A 19,337-nucleotide genomic window follows, 5' to 3' on the forward strand; every position below is an offset into this window, starting at 1 on the left:
CGTTCCCTCGGGTTGGGTGACCGGGGCCAATGAAAGGTCACCCGACCCGCAGGTACAGGAAGCTTTGTACTTCACCCCAGGGGGGTTGTTCTGCCCCCCATGGCTACGATTGCTTTGATTGACTGTTTCACTTTCAACAGCCAATCAGAGCGATTGTAATATTTCACCATTGAAACATGGTGAAATATTACAATCCAGCCATGGCCGATGCTGCAATATCATCGGCCATGGCTGAAGACAGTGATCAGACTACCCCCACACGACTGACAGGGGCGATCTGCCCCCGCCACTGACTGACGGCGGCGATTTGCCGACGCCATCAGTATTTGCTCCCCCCGCCTTCCGATTCCTCCCCCGCGCCTCCTGATTCCTCTCCCTGCCTTCCGATTCCCCCCCCCCCGGTGTCTCCCGAGTCCCGGTGTCCCTCGGTCTTCCCCCATCTTCCAAAATGGCGGGCGCATGCGCAGTGTGCCCGCCAAATCTGCTTGCTGGCAGATTCATTCATTCACTCCAGGTACATTTTGATCACTGTGATAAACCCTATCACAGTGATCAAAATAAAAAAAGGTAAATAAACCCCCCCTTTATCACCCCCATAGGTAGGGAAAAATAATAAAAAAAAGAAAATATTTTTATTTTTCCATTAGGGTTAGAATTAGGGTTGGAACTAGGGTTAGAATTAGGGTTAAGATTAGGGTTAGGGGTGTGTTAGGGTTGGGGTTAGGGGTGTGTTGGGGTTAGGGTTGTGGTTAGGTTTATGGTTAGGATTAGAGTTAGGGGTGTGTTGGGTTTAGGGTTGGAGTTAGAATTGTGGGGTTTCCACTATTTAGGCACATCAGGGGCTCTCCAAACGCGATATGGCGCCACCATGGATTCCAGCAAATTTTGCGTTCAAAAAGTCAAACGGTACTACCTTCCTTCCGAGCCCCGACGTGTGCCAAAACAGTGGTTTACCCCAAGATATAGGGCATCAGCATACTCAGGAAAAACTGCACAACAACTTTGGGGGTCTAGTTTCTCCTGTTACCCTTGAGAAAATAAAAATTTGGAGGCTAAAAAAATCATTTTTTGAGGAAAACAAGTTTTTTTTTCCACTTTCATGGCTCTGCATTATAAACTTCTGTGACGCACTTGGGGGGTTCACAATGCTCACCACACATCTAGATAAGTTCCTTGGGGGATCTAGTTTCCAAGATGGGGTCACTTGTGGGGGAGCTCCAATGTTTAGGCACACAGGGGCTCTCCAAATGCGACATGGCAACCGCTAATGATTGGAGCTAATTTTCCATTCAAAAAGTCAAATGGCGGTCCTTCCCTTTCAAGCCCTGCCATGCGCCCAAACAGATGAGGTATCGGTGTACTCAGGAGAAATTGCCCAACAAATTTTAGGATCCTTTTTATCCTGTTGCCCATGTGAAAATGAGAAAATTGAGGCCAAAAGAAAATTTTTGTTGGAAAAACTAAAATGTCCATTTTTTCCTTCCACGTTGCTTTAGTTCCTGTAAAGCACCTGAAGGGTTAATAATCTTCTTGAATGTAGTTTTGAGCAGCTTGAGGGGTGCAGTTTTTAGATTGGTGTCAATTTTGGGCATTTTCTGCCATATAGACCCCTCAAAGTGACTTCAAATGTGAGATGATCCCTAAAAAAATGGTTTTGTAAATTTTGATTTAAAAATGAGAAATTGCTGGTCAATTTTTAACCCTTATAACTTCCTAACAAAAAAAATGGTTTCCAAAATTGTGACGTAGACATGTGGGAAATGTTATTTATTAACTATTTTGTGTCACATAACTCTCTGGTTTAACAGAAAAATTCAAAATTTGAAAATTGCAACATTTTCAACATTTTTGCCAAATTTCCGATTTTTCACAAATAAACGCAAAAATTATCGACCTGAATTTACCACTAACATGAAGCCCAATATGTCACGAAAAAACAAGCTCAGAATCGCTAGGATCCGTTGAAGCGTTCCTGAGTTATTACCTCATAAAGGGACACTGGTCAGAATTGTAAAAAATGGCCGGGTCATTAAGGTCAAAATAGGCTGGGTCGTGAAGGGGTTAAAGGCTGTTAGTAGAAAGGGATATCCCCATCTATAGGGAATGTCTCTCGCTTTTAGTTCTGTTAACAAAGGTTTTAGGGCCTTGCGCAACAGCAAGGGGCGTTTGGAGAGGTCCGAGAGAATCAGGATTTGATGGCCTTCGTACTCCACATTCCCTTTTTCTCTTGCAGCCAGCATTATGGCCTCTTTAATCTTATAATAGAGGATCCTACAGATAACATCTCAAGGTCGGGCTTCAGAAGTAGGCTTAAGGCCCCATCACACATAGCGATCTCGCTAGTGAGATCGCTGCCGAGTCACAATTTTTGTGACACAACAGCGATCTCACCAGCGAGATCGCTATGTGTGACAGCGATCAGCGACCGGACCCCCTGCCGGTATCGCTGATCGCTGCAGGAAAGGCCAGGACTTTTTTTTGGTCGCTGGTCTCCCGCTGGCCAGCACGCATCGCTGCGTGACAGGCGGGAGACCAGCGATCTGCTGGTAACTAATGTACACATCGGGTATCCAAGGGATGTGCGTCCCTTGGATACCCGATGTGTACGTTAGTTACCAGCTTCCTGCATCAGCGCGCTGGTTACTAACGTGCACAGCAACGCCGGGCGCTGGGCGTCACTGGTGCTGATCGCTGGTGAAGCTGTTTGACAGCTCACCAGCGATCACATAGCGATTCACCAGCGATCCTGACACGTTAATATCCCTGTGGATCCTGTTAAATTTAATAGAATTATTCCTTTGTCACTAAGAATGTCTAGAAAAATCTTTTGGACCATTTGTTCTAGATCAGAGAAACCAATCACTTCAGGTAGACCGCGTACACGGATGTTGTTTCTCCTGCTGCAGTTTTCCAAGTCCTCCATGCCTGATGAAAGCTCCTCCAACTTAAGGGAATGCTCAGCTATGATATCTCTGCAGGTATGTAATTCTTGAAGAACGTTTTCCTGAGTTGAGTTTTTCAACATCCTCGATTCGAGAGGTAAATTCAGCTTTCAGGTTATGTATCTTTTTTAAATGATTTTTCTAATCTACTGTACATGCAAACCTCTCCAAGTCGCTTCTGGTTGGGAGAGCCTTTCTATATTTACTTAAGTCAGCTATGCTCATTTATTCAGTAACCACCGAATCCTCTTCATACTCCTCTGCTGCCCTTGAGGGAGAACTATGTGGAGTCAGTGACTCCTTTGAAGAACTATATTGGGACATGGTCTGCGATATTGTGGACCTTGTATTTCTGGCCGGAGTAGAATTTAGGAAGCGTTTCATATTCCCTGAAGATGATTCTTTATGTGGAATTACGTTTTGTTCTGTGATCCGCCTGGATTTGCCCATAAGTGACCGTGATTAATAGAAGCTCATGGAGGATCTCGAGGGTGCCCCAAAAGTGAGATAATTATCCCATTAGACACCACCCCTCACCAGCAAGCCCCCTCCAAATTGTAAAATCAATTGTTAGATTGATGGGGACGTGAGTCAAACCTTATGAACCCTTTCACAAGAGATCTTGTAAGGAAAAATAAAAGGAGTTTCTTGACCCGCTGCTGTTCTAAGTTTCACCACTAGGTGGCAACGGAGTCACAATAATGGCTGAGGTTAATGGAGATTAAGCAACAAGTCCCTATTGATCTCCAGATCTCCGTATTTTTGTTATAGAAGTAACAGTTGACTCCCCAGCTTTATATGGTATATTATGTTTCAAAAGATTTGAGCCTTGTACCCAATGGTAGAGTGGCTAAAGTGTTGTTATACCTCTCAGACAGGAGCGTCTCCAAACTATAACAAATGGCCCACTTACCTGTGAGGATAATCTCCTCTTCAGAACCTGTGCCTCCCAAGATGGTGCCGACACTCCCCGGCAGGAAAACCCTAAGGCCGGAGCGCCCTAATGGCTGCCTGCAACTCCGCGCTCCACCTGACACCGCCGCCACCAGGGCCACACCAGACTCTGATCCCGACAGGCCCCCCCTCCAACACAGGGCACAGGCAGGTGTGTTATTAAGGCCACGGCGTGTGTCAGAGCTGAGGTGAGGCGCGGGCACAGCGCTCTCCTACCTTCACCCAGAGGCCTCCGGGCACCGGCTGCTAAGATGGGCGTATACGTCCTTGATACAGACTCGTTCCGTGCATGCTATCTTTCATAAAATATTTCATTACGAGTAAAAGCAAACAGATGTTCTCGCGTGAAACCTAAAAGTCCACACAATTAACCTTAATCTTACTACAATAAAAGCTTGTAAGTATTTATATCATCTGCTCATTCCCAGCACCGCCACCCACATTATCCTCCTGTCAGGAACACCGCACTGCACTTGCTCACTGAGCCAGTGTGCGTGTCCTGAGTACAAAAACCGTGCTCAAAGATATGTGTGGAGCAGGGCAGCAGCGGTGACGATGTGTGCTTCAGACTATCAGGACCTGAAGCACGTGACTGCTGGGGGCGTGGCCTAAGCTCTACAGAGCTAGGAGCTGCAGGGAAACTCCTAGAAAGGTAACTGCGGGACAAGTTACCAAGGGGCATAGACAGGGACGTAAACCAGATCAATCCGGGTCAAAGCACGAGATAGCAGGACAGTACCAAAGGGTTAGACAGAGCGAATAGTCAGGACGTAGCAATAGATCAGAAAACCAGAACGGGCATTAGATGCTACAATAGGGGCAAACTGTAACGTAGTAACAATAGCCAAGCCAGGAGGTCAGAACCGGAGAAGACAACAGTACCAAAATGAGAGACGGAGTACAGAGAGAGGGGACAGACCGGGTCATACACGGGACTCAAACAAGCAATGCAGTATACAGCACACCAGGGGGGTCAGACACACAGCCAGAATAACAGTATAGCTGACTGGGAATTCTAGTCTGGAATCAGTATAAATACCCCTCCCAGATCCAAAGAGAGGCCGGCAAAAGTTAACCCTGTGAGAACAGGACATTAACCATGTCCTAACCATGACACCTCCCTTGGTAAACACAACATTTTGGTGTCAACACCTTGTGCCACATAGCTATTTAGATCACAGTGGCCTTAATACAGGCAGATACAAAACATGTCAGAATCCCCCTTTTATATAGTAGAAAAACACCCGTAGACTTCCCTGAATCTCCTATCAAAAAAACTCAGTTTTTTTCTCATTAATGTACACTCTGCACCCCATCTTGACTGAAAAAAAAAAACAGAAATGTAGAAATTTTTGCAAATTTGAAAAGAAAAACTGAAATTTCACATGGTCATAAATATTCAGACCCCTTGCTCAGTATTGCGTAGAAGCACCCTTTTGAGCTAGTATAGCCATGAGTCTTCTTGGGAATGATGCAACAGGTTTTTCACACCTGGATTTGGGGATCCTCTACCATTCTTCCTTGCAGATCCTCTCCAGCTCCATCAGGTTGGATGGTGAACATTGATGGACAGCCATTTTCAGGTGTCTCCAGAGATGCTCAATTGGGTTTAGGTCAGGGCTCTGGCTGGGCCAGTCAAGAATGGTCACAGAGTTGTTCTGATGCCACTCCTTTGATATTTTAGTGGTGTGCTTAGGGTCACTGTCTTGTTGGAAGGTTAACCTTCGGCCAAGTTTGAGGTCCAGAACACTCTGGAAGATGTTTTCATCCAGGATATCTCTGTACATGGCCACATTCATGTTTCCTTCAATTGCAACCAGTCGTCCTGTCCCTGCAGCTGAAAAACACCCCATAGCATGATGCTGCCACCACCATGTTTCACTGTTGGGATTGTATTGGGCAGGTGATGAGCAGTGCCTGGTTTTCTTCACACATACTGCTTAGATTTTTCACCAAAAAGTTCTATCTTCATCTCATCAGACCAGAGAATCTTATTTCTCATAGTTTGGGAGTCCTTCATGTGTTTTTTTTAGCAAACTCTATGCAGGCTTTCATATGTCTGGCAATGAGGAGAGGCTTTTCATCGGGCCACTCTGCCATAAAGGCCCGACTGGTGGAGGGCTGCAGTGATAGTTGACTTTGTGAAACTTTCTCCCATCTCCCTACTGCATCTGTGGAGCTCAGTCACAGTGATCTTGAGATTCTTCTTTACCTCTCTCACCAAGGCTCTTCTCAAACGATTGCTCAGTTTGGCTGGACGGCCAGGTCTAGGAAGACTTCTGGTGGTCCCAAACGTCTTCCATTTAAGGATTATGGAGGCCACTGTGCTCTTAGGAAGCTTGAGTACTGCAGAAATTCTTTTGTAACCTTGGCCAGATCTGTGCCTTGCCACAATTCTGCCTCTGAGCTCCTTGGCCAGTTCCTTTGACCTCATGATTCTCATTTGGTCTGACAAGCACTGTGAGCTGTGATGTTTTATATAGACAGGTGTGAGCCTTTATAAATCAAGTCCTATCAGCTCAATTAAACACAGCTAGACTCCTATGAAGGAGTAGAACCATCTCAAGGAGGATCACAAGGAAATGGACAGCATGTGACTTAAATATGAGTGTCTGAGCAAAGGGTCTGAATGCTTATGACCATGTGATATTTCAGTTTTTCTTTTTTAACAAATTTGGAAAAACGTCTGCATTTCTGTTTTTTTCAGTGAAGATGGGGTGCAGAGTGTACATTGCAATTGCAAGGATGCCATTATAAGGATAACAATTGAAATATGCCAGAAATGAGCCAGAAGTGACCAGAAGGTACGCCAAAACTCTGCTTAAATATACCAAATTTCTTTCTGTCAGCTCCACAATTACTCTTACCATGCTGAAATAGGATCTAATGGTTTTGCCTCCATTACTCCTGACTTTCCTTTGCTATCCACAGACCCCAGCACCCTCTAACCAAGTAATCTCTCCTTCCCTCCTGCCCCCCATCTGACCTCCTCCGCTGACCTGCTCCTCAACTTCAGATCGCTCCTAATAACACACAAAACACGTCTCCCACTCTCCTCTTCCCACACTCTGCTTCTCCTCACTGCTGGCGACATATCTCCCAATCCTGGACCCCCACAGCTCATACCTCCCATTACTACCCCCTTCTATCACTCCCAATCCAAAAAAATCCCCGAAATCTTTCCAACCTCAAATCTGTGCCTTTGACGCCCACCACCCTGCTCCCTCTCTCTGTATCACTCTGGAATGCCCGTTCCATCTGCAGTAAACTCCATGTGATTCACGACCTCTTTACCTCTCGCAATTTTTCCTTCCTTGGCCTCACTGAAACATGGCTGACACACTCCGACACCACCTCCCCTGCTGCGCTATGCTATGGCGGCCTCCGCTTCACCCACATGCCTCGACCTGGCAACAGACATAGTGGAGGAGTGGGCCTTCTCCTTTCTTCCAATTGCACCTTCAACCCAATCCCACCTCTTCCCTTCCTTGTCCTCCCCTCTTTTGAAGTCCACTCTGTCCACATCTACTCTCACTGCAACCTCCAAGTGGCTGTCATATACCGACCCCCAGGCCCCACCACTGCCTTTATTGACCAATTCTCCACCTGGCTCCTTCACTTTCTCTCTGCTGACATTCCCACCATCATCATGGGTGACTTCAACATCCCCATCGACACCCACCAGTCAGAAGCTTCCAAACTCCTTTCCCTTACTTTTGGACTTACTCAGTGGTCCTCCTCAGCCACCCACACAGACGGACACACATTAGACCTGGTCTTCACCCGTCTCTGCTCCCTATCTAACTTCACAACCATCCCTCTCCCTCTATCTGACCACCATCTACTCACTTTCTCATCCCTGTCCTCCTCACCTGTCACCCATGTCCAGCAACACGCACACCCCCGCAGAAACCTTGCATATCTAGACACTCACACACTCTCTGACTCTATCCTACCACTGTCCTCCATATCCTCACTCCACGACACAGACACTGCCACTAGTTTCTACAATGCCACTCTTGCATCAGCCATCGACTCGGTTGCCCCTGTCATGTATAACAGAGTGCGATGAATCAATAGACAACCCTGGCACAATAACACCACTAAAAAGCTTCGGCAAGCATCCAGAATTGCTGAATGGCGCTGGAAGAAAACGCATTCCCAAGACGACTTCACTGCACTCAAACAAGCAACACTTGCATTCAAATCAGCTCTCAACTCTGCTAAAGAGGCCTACTTTACATCCCTTGTATCTTCCTTATCCCACAACCCTAAACAGTTGTTCAATACTTTTAACTCCCTCCTCCGCCCACCACTGCCCCCTCCTAATCTCTGCCGAGGACTTCGCCATGCACTTCAAAAACAAGATAGACCAAACACGGCAAGTCTTTATTATTGAACCACCACAACCCCTTTGTATACCAGACCTATGCCCAAACCCCATAACCTCCTTATCCAACATCACTGAAGCTGTGAATAAATAAGTTTTAGGGCGCTTCCTTCAGAGGATCTTTAACCCAATTTGGAGCAAAACAGGTTATAAAGCCAAATAACTGAGTATCTCTGATGTTAAATCAGGTGATATTTTATTGGCTAAGTAAAATGCAAAATTTAAAAAAAAAATAAAAACATTAAAACATTTTTGTTATAAAAAAACACAACGCGTTTCGGCCGTGTAGGCCTTCATGTTTTAATGTTTTTATTGTTTTTTAAAAAACTTAGCATTTTACTTAGTCAATAAAATATCATCTAATTTAACATCAGAGATACTCAGTTATTTGGCATTATAACCTTCTTGCTCCGAATTGGGTTAAAGATCCTCTGAAGTGCCCTGAAACTTCTTTATTCGCAATATCACGTGGAGGAAAATTTCTTTCTGGGAAAGGAAAATTATCTCCATACTATTATAGATGGGCAGCACACCAGTGGAAGGATCACCCTTGTTTGCAAACTTTTCCCAGTGTTGTGCCTCTTTGCACAACCACACAAGGTGAGCAAGTTTGAAGTTGTATTTTTCTCACCAAACTGAATTGACTCATCCACTACGCTTAGATAGCACTCTCCCTCTTTTTTCCCCACTTCCTCTCTTTCCCAGGACCTTATTCACACAACATCACTGAAGGGGAGCTTGCTCATCTTCTCTCCAAATCACGCCTCACCACTTGTGCACTTGACCCCATCCCATCCCACCTCCTCCCCAACCTCTCCACCACTCTTATCCCATCTCTAACCCACCTCTTCAACCTATCACTAACTTCCGGTATCTTCCCTTCTGCTTTCAAACATGCTACAATCATGCCTATTCTCAAAAAGCCAACAATCGACCCAACCGCTAAGTCCAGCTATCACCCAATATTGCTGCTCCCATTCGGTTCCAAACGCCTGGAGTCGCACGTCCCGCTGAACTTTCCTCCCATCTCTCATCTAACCTGCTCTTTGACAATCTACAGTGCAATCTGGTTTCCGCCCCCATCACTCCACTGAGACAGCCCTGACCAAAATTACTAATGACCTACTTACAGCCAAAGCGAACGGACAATACGCTATACTCCTCCTTCTGGACCTGTCCTCTGCCTTCGACACAGTTGACCACTACTTCCTACTACAGATCCTCTCTTCCTTTGGCATCAAAGACCTTGCCCTATCCTGGATCTCCTCATACCTCTCCAACCGCACATTGAGCGTCTCCCACTCCCACACTACCTCCTCATCCCATCCTCTCTCTGTTGGAGTCCCCCAAGGCTCTGTTCTAGGACCTCTACTCTTCTCAATCTATACACTTGGCATGGGGAAACTCATAAAGTCCCATGGATTCCAGTACCACCTTTATGCCAATGATACTCAGATCTACCTCTCTGGCCCAGACGTCACCTCTCTGCTGTCCAAAATCCCGGAGTGTGTATCAGCCTTATCCTCCTTCTTCTCCTCCTGCTTCCTCAAACTGAATGTGGACAAATCTGAACTGATAATCTTTCCCCAATTTCACAGATATTCCTTACCTGACCTATCTATAACAATTGACAACATAACGCTTTCCCCCGTACTGGAGGTCCGCTGCCTCGGAGTAACCCTTGACTCTGCCCTGTCCTTCAAACCGCACATCCAAGCTCTCTCCACCTCCTGCCGCCTCCAGCTCAAAAATATTTCCAGAATCCATCCCTTCATCAACTCTCACTCTACTAAAATGCTTGTGCATGCCCTCATCATCTCCCGTCTCGACTACTGCAACATCCTTTTCTGTGGCCTCCCTGCTAACACCCTCACACCTCTCCAGTCCATCCTTAACTCCGCTGCCTAATTCATCTCTCTCCTCGCTACTCCTCCGCTTCTCCCCTCTGCAAATCTCTTCACTGGCTTCCACTCCCTCAGCATATCCAATTCAAATTACTAATACTGACCTAAAAGTCCATCTATAACCTGTCTCCTCCATATATCTCTGAATTAATCTCCCGATATCTTCCCTCACGTAATCTCTGATCCTCCCAAGACCTCCTTCTCTCCTCCACACTTATACGCTCCTCACCCAACTGCCTCCAAGACTTCTCCCGAATAGCCCCCATCCTCTGGAATTCTTTGCCCCAACACGTCCGGCTATCAACCGCACTCGGATCCTTCAGACGGAACCTGAAAACCCATCTCTTCATGAAAGCCTACAGCCTGCAATGATTCCCGCTGCCCCCTCACCATTACTGGAGCCACCGCCTTACCATCACTGGAGCTGCTGCAACCCCCCAACCTACTGTCTCCTTCCCCACCATCCTGTAGAATGTAAGCCCAAAAGGGCAGGGTCCTCTCTCCCCTCTATATCAGTCTGTGATTGTTAGTTTGTTTACTGTAAGTGATATCTGTAATTTGTATATAACCCCTTCTCATGTACAGCACCATGGAATCAATGGCGCTATATAAATAAATATTAATAATAATAATTAATGAGAAAAAAATGAACTTTTTTGAATTTACCAAATGGCTGCAATGAAACAAAGAGTGAAAAATTTAAATGGGTCTGAATACTTTCCGTACCCACTGTACATAATGTGGTGTGACGGGTGGTCGCATGGTTAATAGGAGGTATATGTCACGTGGATGGATGCTCCCTGCGATGCAACCCGGAGTATTTTTTTCTCTATTATACATGAGCACTAAATGTCTTTTAGTGCACTGTGTCTGGGTTGCGGGTAGCTATGAGAGATGGGAGGGTCTGGCTACCCATGTTGCCTCACTTCTGGGTGATGGTGTTGACTGTACCCATTTTCCTAAAGGACCTGCAGGAGTGTCAGGACCTGCCGTGAGGTCATGACCATGTGACCAGCCCATGTGATCCATACCTCACCTGTGGGTGTGGTTACAACCCACATAATCGAGGCTGTGTTTAGCACATGGGCAGTGAGTGTGAGGGAGTCTGTCAGAGTGTGGACAGACTTCCATGTGTCCAAATCGGACATTACAGAATGGTCTGTGTTCTCAGGAGGGAGAAGCCTTCCTGTGTCTGTAGCTGCAGATAGAGCTCTGCTATGGACATTGCCGTGGCCTGTGTGTGCACAGGGCCTGAGGGAACAAAGCCCAGCCAAGGACTGTTTATGTTGCTTTCGACTGCTGTGAAGACTGGAAACCTTGTTTTGTTGCTGTGAGGTTTATGGAGCAAATAAACCGAATGGACTCATTTTAACCCTGAGTGTGCCAGTGTTTTACCTCCAAGACCGGCAACATGAGTAATCCCCGTCCACTCTCATGGTGGAACGTTACAATACATACACATACATAGAATGAAAGTCACAAACAGAAAAGCCCACGGAGATAATCACGTGAAAGGAGGATAACTGTTACATTCAGTCAGTCTATCGAGTGTTGAGTTTGACAATCCACATAGTTTCTACCAACACATGGGCCATGCACACAGCGAACAAGTCTGTAGGACAGTGTTCACACCACCAAAAGACTGAAACACAGAAAAACACAGTAAGGTTAGTTTCACACTAGCGTATCTACACGCAGCGCACGGCGCCGCTAAGCCCCGCCCCCTCCGGTCATCTCCTCCCATCGCACAGCGCTGCATGCGATCTGCGCACCCTATCTTTAGCATAGGGTGCGCAGACCATGCGCTGGCCGTGCGCTAGTAGGATTTTGAGTGTGCTGCGCCCTTTTGATGGTGCGCCGGTGTGCACCGAACGCACCATGTTGCATTTTGGTGCACTCGGCGCACCGTCAAGAGGGCGCAGCACACACAAAATCCTACTAGCGCACGGCCAGCGCACCCTATGCTAAAGATAGGGTGCGCAGATCGCATGCAGCGCTGTGCGATAGTAGGGAGATGACCGGAGGGGGCGCGGCAGGGGGCGGGGCTTAGCGGCGCCGTGCGCTGCGTGTAGATACACTAGTGTGAAACTAGCCTAAAACAAACGTATAAAAACACTCTGTTGTAAAGAAGTAATAGTGAACAGCAAGTGCTAGTAAAAAAAATAATAAAAAAGCAGGGTATTTGGTTGACACGTTTTTTTGCAAAAGATGTAAACTAAGCTGCTCTTCCAAATGTCAAGGCAACACATATCAGAGCAGTCCCTAACTGATGTATTTAACCCCTTTCCTACATTAGACGTACTATTCCGTCCATGTAACCTGGGACCTAAGTCCCAAGGACGGAATAGTACGTCTAGCGCGATCAGCTGCGCTCCCGGAGGGAGCGCAGCTGATCGCAGCCGGGTGTCAGCTGATTAGCACAGCTGACACCCAGCACTGTGTCAGGGGCGGTCACGGACAGCCCCCGATGTTAACCCCTGGCACACTGCGATCAAACACGATCGCAGTGTACCGGGGTTTAGGGACGCATCGGAAGGGAGGGGGCTCCCTCCGTGCTTCCCTGCGACCCCCGCAGTAGTGCGATGTGCAGCGCTGCTGCGGGGGTCTCCTTACCTGCAGGTCCCCGAATCCAAAATGGCGGCGGGGACCTTCGGGGGCCTGCAGGGAGGCGGCTTCCTCATGCCTGCAAAGCGCCGGCATGAGGAAGCCTGCAGCACTGCCTGTGACAGATCGCTGATCTGTCACAGCAATCTGTGATGTGACAGCGATTTGTCACAAGACAGTGATGTCCCCCCTGGGACATTGTAATAAAGTTTAAAAAAAGTAGAAAAATAAGTTATAAAAAAACGCTAAATAAATTTAAAAAAAAAATTATTCCCTAATAAATTCATTTTTTGGAAAAAAAACCCACAAAAGTACACATATTTGGTATTGACATGTCTGTAACGACCTGCCCTATAAAACTGTCCCATTAGTTAACCCCTTTATTGAACCCCTTAAAAAATAAAAAACGAAGCAAAAAATAAAGCTTTATCATCATACCGCCGAACAAAAAGTGCAATAACGCGTGATCAAAAAGACGGATATAAATAACCATGGTACCGCTGAAAACGTCATCTTGTCCCGCAAAAAACGAGCTGCCATACAGCATCATCAGTGAAAAAATAAAAAAGTTATAGCTCGCAGAATAAAGCGATGCAAAAATAATTATTTTATATATAAAATTGTTTTCATTGCATAAAAGCGCCAAAACACAAAAAAAGACATAAATGAGATGTCGCTGTAATCGTACTGACCTGAAGAATAAAACCGCTTTATCAATTTTACCGGACGGGGAACGTTGCAAACGCACCCCCCAAAAGAAATTCATGAAATGCTTTTTTTTGTTCATTTTGCATCCCAAAAATCGGATTAAAAATGCGATCAAAAAATGTCACGTGCCCAAAAATGGTACCAATAAAAATGTCAACTCGTCCCGCAAAAAATAAGACCTCACATGACTCAGTGGGTCAAAATATGGAAAAATTATAGCTCTCAATATGTGGTGATGCAAAAACTATTTTTACAATAAAAAGCGTCTTTTAGCGTGCGACAGGTGCCAAACATAAAAACCGCCATAAATAGTAAATCAAACCCCCCGTTATCACCCCCTTAGTTAGGGAAAAATAATAAAATTAAAAAAATGTATTTATTTTCATTTTCCCATTAGGGCTAGGGTTAGGGCCAGGGCCACGGTTAGGCCTCTTTCACACATCAGGTTTTCGCCGTCAGGCGCGATCCGGCGCTTTTGACAAAAACCGGATCCGGCGAAATGCAATGCCGGATCCGGTTTCCCCCCCCATTGACTTGCATTAGAGCCGGATCGAGCCGGATGGCCATGCGTTTCATCCGATTTTCGCTGGATCCGGCAATGTGACGCGATCCGGCGTCTGGAAAAAACAGCTACTGTAACGTTTTTTGTCTCCGGCGAAAAAGCCGGACACACCGGCTTCAGCGTGTCCGGCTTTTTCATACAATGAAAGCCTATGAGCGCCGCAATGCGCCTGATCCGGCGACAGCCGGATCCGGTGGCCGGATCCGGTTTTTTTGGTCTGAGCATGCTCAGTAGCTCTGCCCACAAGACATATATAAAAGCAAGACAGTGGGACCCACAGCCACACCCAACATGCCACACAAGCCAAGAACCAGGAGCAGGCAGCAGACATCTGCAGCAGCACCATCAGCACCACCCCAAATGGAGCAGCATGCTGAACAACGGGAGGGGAGTCCAGCAGCAGATGAGAGACGGTAATTATCAAATCCCCCATTCCTCCAAACTAGGGCCATGGAGTATCAAGATATTCATTGCCCCTTTGTTTCTCTTTATTCAACAGCCGCCCAATAGATGCAGCAGCAGCAGCAATGGCAGCAGCAGGAACACCACCCACAGCCATGGAGTCTGGCCAGCAGGAAGACAGCACATCTTCTTCTGGGAGCCCTCCCTCGCATCGTCAGCGTTTGACGGTAAGTTTTTATTTCCAAAATCCATCATCTCTGTAATATATGTCTATTCATTGCCTTTTATTTCAAAACAGGAATCACAAGATGAAGAGGAGCTCCCAGAAGAAGAAGGAAGGGGTGGACAGACACTTGGAGTGGGCTCACAATTGGTAAGTTTTTTGCATCAAACGCAGAAACACAACATCACACTACACACAACACATAGGAAACAATGTTCTGCAGACCACACACAGCAAACAAATGCCTACATCCAAAGACTTAACATTTTTTGCTTTCTTCTCTAGTCTTCCCAATCTGGTGCTCGGCCAAGAGGTCCTCGCAGTGCCTCCCAGGGTCGTCGGCGACAGCAACGCGGCGGTCACCAGCGTGTAAGTATAAATATTTTTGCTTTGTTTTTTTGCACTTTTTATTTCATTTCTTTTGTGGAGGCTAATTATGTTATTTTTGTCTTTTTCTTTAACAGCCTTCACAGCGTGCTCCCGACTCTGACGGTGAGGATGGAGGAATTGATGTGGACCACCTCATCGATCTCGTCAGAGAAAGGGAGCCGCTCTGGAATATGGCTGACCGCCGCCATGCTGACCTGATCGTTACCCGACGACTCTGGGAGGAAATCTGTTCGCTCCTTGTGGACCGCTGGGAGGACCTCGAAGCTCGGGCCCAGATTAAAGAGCGTAAGTATATACAGTACCGGTTGCTTGATTTAAACCAGTGTTTCCCGAACTCCAGTCCTCGTGGTCCCCACGGATCATGTGTTCAGGATTTCTATTTACTTTGGAAATCCTGAAAACATGACCCCTGGGGACTGGAGTTTGGGAAACACTGATGTTGTATACTAACCACTTTGTCCTTTCTCGTTTCAGGGGAGAGAATTGTGAAGCGGTGGCGGTCTGTGAGGGATCGTTTCAAGAAGGAGTTCAATAAAGAGATGCGGGCCCCGAGTGGATCTGGAGGACGCAGGAGCAAGTACAAGTACGCACGAGCCCTGTCGTTCCTCCGGGATACAATGCTCACCAGAAGGTAAATATTACACACCACATGTGACAAAAAAATGTTTAGATGTAACTTTTTTTTTGCAGCCAGGGCCATACCATGTCACTATTTTAATTGTTTTTTTTTCTCTTTATTCCACAGCACAGTGAGCAGCACTCGGGAGCCTGCACGATTGGACCCTTCTGAGGCGATCCCTGAGGAGACCGGCACCGAGGGACACTTCGACCGCCCCGGTACATCTGCACCTTCCCAGCCTTCCCACACATTCGACCCATCTGTCCCATCCACCAGCACAGGAGCATCGTGGCCGCCTACATTACATGAAGCTGCTGGTGAGGAGATCGCTTTCCCTTTACCCCACCCTTCTGCCCCTGCCACCTCTAGTACACCTGCGGGTACTGGGCGGCAGCGGCAGAGGGGTCAGGAAAAGAGTTATGCGCCAGAGTTCTTGCATCTGAATGCATCTTTCCAGAACTGTCTAAAAGTCTTGTCAGAGCAAATCTCCGCAGGCTTTCAGCAGATCAACTCCAGCATTCTGGAGGTGAAGACACTTCTGCAAACCATGCATTCAGAAGCAAGATCTTCGCCAAACCACACCTTTTTCAGGTCTGTTGTGGAGCGCATGGCAACACTATCTCCTACCCAGCAGATGCATGTAATGCATTCGTGCCACGGTGCTCTACAGCAGGTTACCTCCCAACCTCCACCTCCCACCACTGTAGTTCCTCCACCTGCACCCCCTCCAGCCACTTTCCATCCTCCCCCTCCTATTACATCTGCACCCCCTCCAGCCACTTTCCATCCTCCCCCTCCTATTACATACCAGCAACCTCCCCAGTACCAGACATCTCCCCACTTCCAGCAACCTGCCCCGTACCAAACTCCTTCCCCATACCAAACTCCTTCCCCGTACCAAACTCCTTCCCCATACAACTTTCCATCAACATCATCTGCTCCTACAGTCCCTGCCCAACCCTCCACTCCACCGCCCACCACCTCTTCTGCCTCCCACATGTCCACCCATTCTGTAGCTTTTTCCACACCATCACCTCTAACTGTTCCTTCCCCACCACGATCCCAGTCCTCTCTCCACACTCCCATTGTCGAAGTGTCCCGCAGCCCCTCCAGCAGTATTTCCACCCCACACTACACAGATTTATGATGTGTTTTGTAATAAAAATGCCCAGTTGGTTTCAAACCTTTATTAAAAAAGTTTTTTTAACTTTAAAAACAGTTTACAAAAAAAAAATATTTTAAATAAAAGTTAAATTATTGTTTACACTGGTTGTCTGTCATTTCTTTCTGCGGCAAAATATGTTTAAAAAAAAGGTTAAATACAGGGTATTTAAAAGGTAAAAAGGTATTCAAAACCAGGTATATAACTGTGGGTAAATTTTAGCTTTTTGCCACAGTTGTGTTCCTGGTTGTGTTTGAAGCAAAGTATTTCACCTAAAAAGTTGTGTTTATTGTTGGTGATTTCCTAACAATGTACACAACTTTTGTTAAAAGGTGAAATACTTTGCATAAAACACAACCAGGTACACACCTGTGGCCTAAAGCTAAAAATAGAGACCATGACAAGATAGCCAACTTTGGTTGGCAAAGGTATATACTGTTGGTCCAGAAGGTACACAAGTTTGGTTAGGGCACAAATCTTTCACACTCTGTCATCCTGCCAGTGTACTCTGCCTTGAGGTGACATAAAGTATAGTGCAAAATTGTCCCTCATTACTGAAACCGTCACAGAACTTCTAGTGGTAATGTCATGGTAATCTTGCAAGGTGGTTTCTTCAGAGGTGTCCTCAATGGAAATGGGTTCCTTGCAGATAACAAAATTGTGGAGTACCACGCAAGCTTTGATCACCTCGTCAACAGTTTCTGTCTTGAGGTTGATCGCAGTCAATAGGACCCGCCATTTGGCTGTCAGAATACCAAAGGTACATTCAACCATTCTTCTTGCTCTTGTGAGGCGGTAATTAAAAATGCGTTTTGGTCTTGTCAATCCTCTGCTAGAGTACGGTTTCAAAAGGTGTTCTGACAGCTGGAAGGCTTCATCCCCTACACAGACAAATGGCATAGGTGGACCAGATGTTTGCGGCAGCGGTCTAGGTGGTGGGAACTGGAAGGTGTTTCCATACAGTTTACGCCCCATGGCAGACAGTTTGAAAACTTGAGAGTCATTGGAGCGGCCATAGGCCCCAATATCAACAGCAATAAATTTGTATTCCGCGTCAGCGATGGCCATGAGGACAATTGAAAAATATTTCTTGTAATTGAAATATTCTGATCCCGATCCGGCTGGCTTTACAATGTGGATATGTTTCCCGTCCACAGCGCCCAAGCAGTTCGGAAACTGACATATCTGTTGAAACTTTTCTGAAATTTCAATCCACCTCTCTGTTGTGGGCTCTGGTAAAAACTCTTCAGCTAAGGAGTCCCACAGTGCACGGCATGTGTACTTCACTATTCCAGATATGGTGGAAATCCCAAGTCTGTACTGGAAATGCAGTGACGAAAGGGATTCTCCAGTTGCAAGAAATCTGTGGGGAATTAAAAAACAATAAATTAGTTTTAAATCACAGCATTACATACCAAAACTCAGCTATAACACTTGGAGATACAAACTACCACCAACAAGATTGCAGTGAAAGTGTGCTCTGATGCGAGCACATCCAATAAATGTGGCTTACCTTAAAGTCACCATCAGACGCTCTGCGGGTGAAACAGAGAAGCGGCAATAGGTGTCCGCTTTTCTTATGAGGTGTGCAATGCGCTCCACCAAGTAATCAAAATTCTCCATTTTCATCCGAACATATCCAAAAAATGTATCCGGGTTTCGTCGAAGGTCCATGCAGAGTGTAGAATAGACCCCACGCGTCATTCTCTTGGCTGTGATGGGGTGGATCCACAAACGTCGTCTACGATGCCTGATGCGCTGCTGTCTCGCTCTCTCCTTCTCCAGAACAATCACCCTCAAACGATTCGCCTCCGCTGTAAAATCCGCCAAATTCTTCAAAATATTTCCAATCACAACATCCATCTTCGCTAGTAACTTGCTCTTCTCTCCAACCTGCACTTTCTCCTCTACAACCTGTCAAAGAAGGGCTGTAGGAACACGCTATATATAGTTTTCTAGTAGCCAATCCCGTTCGGAAGGCCACAAGGGTCAATTTTAAAAACCGGATCCAGCGTAATCCGTCGAAAAACGGATAGAAAAACGGATGAACCGGATGAGACGGATCCGGTTTTGTCTGTCAAGAACAAGACGGATCCGGCAGAAAACCGGATCCGGCACATCAGGTTTTACAAAACATTTGCCGGATCCGGCGTTCCGGCACGACGCCGGATCGCGCCTGACGCCGAAAACCTGATGTGTGAAAGTAGCCTTAGGGTTGGAGTTAGAATTGGGGGGTTTCCACTGTTTTGGCACATCAGGGGCTTTCCAAACGACATGGCGTCCAATCTCAATTCCAACCAAAAAAGTCAAATGGCGCTGCTTCCCTTCTGAGCTCTACCATGCGCCCAAATAGTGGTTTACCCCCACATTTGGGGTATCAGCGTACTCAGGACAAATTGCACAATAACTTTTAGGGTCCTGTTACCCTTGGGAAAATAAAAATTGGGGGTGAAAAGATCATTTTTGTGGAAAAAATA

The 19,337-nt window shown here is 46.5% G+C and overlaps 1 protein-coding gene across 6 annotated transcripts in view; it reads right to left on the reverse strand.

The window, feature by feature from the left end:
• LOC141073035 (uncharacterized) overlaps positions 1-19,337 on the reverse strand; it is a 208,916-nt gene that overhangs the window by 58,768 nt on the left and 130,811 nt on the right. Inside the window, exon 1 of one of the 6 annotated variants that reach the window (XM_073560341.1) lies at positions 3,856-3,874. The exons of the other annotated variants lie outside the window; for them this stretch is intronic. The gene's annotated coding sequence lies outside the window, so the exon portion shown is untranslated. Of the gene's footprint in view, positions 1-3,855; positions 3,875-19,337 lie in introns of those variants that run through there. 6 annotated transcript variants of the gene reach the window in all.

The sequence above is a fragment of the Dendrobates tinctorius genome, unplaced genomic scaffold (assembly GCF_039654945.1).
Source record: "Dendrobates tinctorius isolate UK_male_01 unplaced genomic scaffold, ASM3965494v1 ptg000295l, whole genome shotgun sequence".
Classification (NCBI taxonomy): Eukaryota; Metazoa; Chordata; class Amphibia; order Anura; family Dendrobatidae; genus Dendrobates; species Dendrobates tinctorius.